This window comes from Argentina silus (genome assembly GCF_951799395.1).
Source record: "Argentina silus genome assembly, chromosome: 22".
NCBI lineage: Eukaryota > Metazoa > Chordata > Actinopteri > Argentiniformes > Argentinidae > Argentina > Argentina silus.
Window position 1 is genome coordinate 4,201,434 of NC_139676.1, and position 4,548 is coordinate 4,205,981.

Sequence of the window (4,548 nt, forward strand, 5' to 3'; positions counted from 1 at the left end):
ATCATTTCTCAAATTACATACCCTTTCAGTGTCAGATGAAGAAAGTTCCCTGTTATTCAACACCCCATTTGAGTGAGTCATGTAATCTCGCTTTTACATTATTTTGTCTCACTAATGTCCCTCTTGGCCAGGAGAGTAATTACCGTTGTTCGCGATAGAAACTTGTCTCAGTTAATGTTACATTAAAATTCTCTCTGGGGAATGGCTTTGTAGCAACAAAAAAAATTAAAACAACGGGTGTTTTCTATCAAATAGTCATTAGAAAACAATGTCGGCCAGTGCCTGTTTGAGATTGCTATTTATTGGCATAATTGCTTCAATTTATCAAATTGGTATAATTGCCTCAAATTATAAGACAGTTATTTCATAGACATGCGCTTCGAGTGAGTCCTTCTGTCCCCGCAGTGTATAGGCTAGTTGAATGGATCGTTCTATTGTAGTCCCCTTGGCCACGGACTGCCTACACCAGTGGATGTAGCAGGCTTCCAGGGTCACCATCACTTACTATCACTTATTACTACTGTCTTACTACTGTCTATCCTCAACTAGTCAACCTTACTGAAATGAAGTCCCCAAAACGCACCTCTCTCCTTAACTTGAGTGGTGTCTGTGTGGGGCGGGTGTGGCTACTACGAGAGGCGTTCCTGTATCGGAGCGACAATAACACAACATGTTCTGAATACAATGTGTAGTACACAGCAAGTATGCCCGTGTTGGATAGTCTACATGGCTGCCGCATTTGCGCAAAGTGATGTTGGCCTGAAAGCACGGCTGTCGTATCACATAGTATGGCGATCCGCCGCCGCGCTCTCTCTCTCTCTCTCTCCCTCCCTCCCTCGCTCTCTGCGTGTTTACAATTTCTCCTTTATTTCAATCGTCCTCAAGCCCCCCTCGTTCACTCTCGCCCGCTCCTCAGCGATAAGCAAACACAGGCGGGGAGGAGCTGCCACCCCCCCCCTCCCCTACCCCCCCCCCCCCCCCCCCCCCACACACACACACACCACCACCACCACCCTCTCTCCCCCCCCCCTCTCCCGCTACTCATTTCAGCAGAGAATGAAAAGTAAAGAGGGGAGAGCGAAAGGGGCTTGTGAGCGGAAAGGCGTCATATTCGGTGAAGGGGGGTGGGGGGCGGGGGGGCGCAGTACGAGTCTCACGGACAGACGAGGCTTCACAGATAACGGTGAGGGAGAGACGATAGGAGGAGGCGGCGACGTCGAGTCCTAAAAACGTCAAAAACCGATGTAACCGGGAGGAAGAGGACGACGGCGAGATCCCGTTTTCCTCCCATCACATCCTCAAATCGGGATGGATATTTATTCTGCACCATTGATCAGATCACCCGCCCAGGCAGAGCGCACCAGTGAAATCGGTCGTTTTATCCCTCGGTTGCTCTCATTAGCAAGAACAACAGCAGCAACCCGTGTGTAGGCTATTTCAACGCGCGTTTCGGGAGAACAGACCTAACGGACAGAGGGACCGGACCACCGGAATCAACCGTAGAGCCGTAGCAGCCTCATTCGTCGGGGCATCGGAGAAACCGGTGCAAAACACTGGCGCACAGTGTGAACTATGCAGCTGTGCGGTATGATAACTATGTAAGCGGCTACGGAGACCCCAGCTCTCTGCGCACCCAGGCACATAGGCTATGAGGAAGGAAGGAAGGACTGACATGGCATAGATTTGGTTTTCGATTCCATCAACACCGCGACGACCAGAGAAGCTTCTCATCTACAATGACTATCTAAAAGATACCCGACACAGGCGATGGGTAAGAGCTTTTCTTGGGAGAGAAATAGGGGGAAATCAATGGCGTGCATTGGAAACCCCCATTGCACTTGTATGCCTGCAATATAGAAGGGTGTGTGTGTGTGTGTGTTTGTGTGGAGACGGGGCTATTTATGAATGTATTGGGTATGCCAGATCGCAACGTGACAGTGGTGATGCCTGTATTTATTAAACTGAATATAGGCCTACTTCCAAGACCATGTAGCTACTGTATGGGGTCAAAACGTAATGATGGAACTATACATTACATTGACAATGGTTAATATCATAGCTTAATATGGCCTTTTATTTTTTCTATACAATCATCAAATGATCCGAATGCGAGGTTGCTTCTCTGGCCATTTAAGTGTTATTCGCGGGCGGTCGTGGTTTCTCAGTAGTCTGTTAGGGTTCCAGATGGTTCTGAGCCTCATAAGGTTGACAAGTCATTTCTAGGAAGAAGAGTATTGACGTCTGGCTACGTATGAGAGATTAATCAATATGCGATGCGACCCATGGCCTGGCAGATGGGGCTATAGACCTGAGGACATTTACGCCTACTCCAACACTGAATACGGATAGATTAACACTGCATATGGATAGACTATGGTGTAACCCCGATGTTTTATCTGTGTTTACACCCTCCTTGGCTGTAGTGGGCACTCCCAGACAATTCGTTGTGTGTTTTGTTAGTAGGCTTTCCTTTGTATTGACTGTGGAAATATTTCCAAAACCACCTTACAGACACTCCGCTGCAACTTCTATTAAGACATTCACTGCATTACATTTTTGAAAAGAAAAGTCACTTGGACACATTATCATCCATTATAGTGTAATGCAGCTACAATGATTATTTTCAATGTACGATTTTCCGCCCCAGGACAGATTTACGATCAGTTTACCCTCCCCCAACCTTGACCTTAATCATTCGAGGGTGATACACACATCTGACATCAGTTCAGATCTTTGAAAGCAACCTTATCTGAAAAGAGGCCAAGTCAGCACGTGCCTTTCCAGTCCTGTCTCATATGACTCAATATTCAATTAACTCCGTATAAATCAATCCGATGGTCGCTTTTAGACTAGATATTAGCTTTTAGAGGAGAAGTTCACTCCTAATCACTGATACAAGATCAGACATGTTTCCATCTCCTGTAATGCCCAAGGTTAGGATCGGGTTGTAGGGTAATCTGATCCTAAATCTGTGGTTAAGGGCAATTTCTCAAACCCTAGCGTTTGGATGGAGACGCTGAAGTTGCTGTAATTGTAGGGAATCAATCCTTATTTACTCTGTGGTTCCCCATACAGCTGCAAATTGGTGCTTGGTGGTGCTGTGTGCTGCACATGTTGTGCAACTGCTGTTACCCCTGGAAGAGGTGTGTCTCAGTTGTCCAGCTTGACCTCGTCTCTTCTCCATCTGGGAATACCACGGATCTGTCAATACACTCAACAGAAAAGAAGGCTTCTTATTTTACCCAAAACCAAAGAGAGGGTCCCCCCCCCCCCCCAACCCCTACAAGGGCACCAAAAAGAGTACGTCAACAAAGGGTTATTCATTCAACAGAGACAACCCAAGAACCCCTTTTTTGGTTCGAGGTAGGTTCAAGATCTAAAAATGCACTACGTCTGTAAGGTCAAGCAATGTCATGGAGTTTGGCTTTCGCTTGTCCTGGGTCTTTCAAATGATTTCAAACGGAGGACGGCGAAACAAGGAAAGGCCTGTTCTTAGAGTACTGACAGAGACCGCCTCAGGGGGAGTCCCTAAGGTGTATAAAGTTGCCTGGCACGGCCAGCCTCTGATGGGTGGCCAAAGAGGGGACTTCTCGGAAACGGCGGTGACACCGAATACGACGGCTGTTGCATCGCAGGAGGAAAGGACAGAGAGGGAGAGAGGGAGGTCAGAGAGGAGAGGGAGAATGGTATGAAGGGGAAGGAGGGAGGTCGCTGAGGGGAGGGGAGGGAGAGAGGGAGGTTAGAGAGGAGAGGGAGAAGAATGGTATGAAGGGGAAGGAGGGAGGTCGCTGAGGGGAGGGGAGGGAGAGAGGGAGGTTAGAGAGGAGAGGGAGAATGGTATGAGGGGAAGGAGAGAGGTAGCGGAGGGGAGGGAGGGAGGGAGGGAGGGAGGGAGGAGAGAGGTGAAAGGTACTCAGTCATCCAGTTAACGTCTGTACCTGAGGTGCCAGTTGTGAAGCACAAAGAGGTGATTCTGCCAGCTCCGATATACACTCATTGATATAAATATCTCGCTCGCTTCCTTTTCGTTCACTGCTTCTGCCTCGCAACAGATGTCAAACGGCTTCTGGCGTACTTACAGGTTTATTATATTGTAAACCCAAGGTGGACGAGAACGAAGTCGAAGCGCACCTGTTTCCCCGTTTCACGACCACTTCCTGTTTTGGGCGCTCTGCAGTAAGGAAGATGGGCGGGATCGCACGAGGAACACCCACCCGGTAGTCATTAGAAAGCCACGTTTCACGGGACAACAGTGGCACTATTTGAACGAGGAAGACATGTTTGTTGGCTTTTTTTGTTGTTTAGAGGGAGGATAAGGACTTCAGAGGAGGGCTAGCGTTGTGTGAAGGGTTGAAGGTAGGGTTAGAATGGTGAGTAGGACTGATTTCTGGCATGAACATGTCTGTCTTTCCTTCCTCTTCTGCCCGGCCAAGTAGGGACAGCTCCACCACAGGGTCATTTCAGGACAGACCACTTAAGCCGCTCCTGGAGAGGATACGCACACGCACACACACACACACACACACACACACACACACACACACACAC

The 4,548-nt window shown here is 48.5% G+C and overlaps 1 protein-coding gene across 1 annotated transcript in view; it reads left to right on the forward strand.

The window, feature by feature from the left end:
- Positions 1-1,168: 1,168 nt before the first annotated feature.
- The window catches only part of mgat3b (beta-1,4-mannosyl-glycoprotein 4-beta-N-acetylglucosaminyltransferase b), a 28,611-nt gene continuing 25,231 nt past the window's right edge, over positions 1,169-4,548 (forward strand). The window contains exon 1 of the mRNA XM_083693476.1: positions 1,169-1,771. The gene's annotated coding sequence lies outside the window, so the exon portion shown is untranslated. The remainder of the gene's footprint in view (positions 1,772-4,548) is intronic.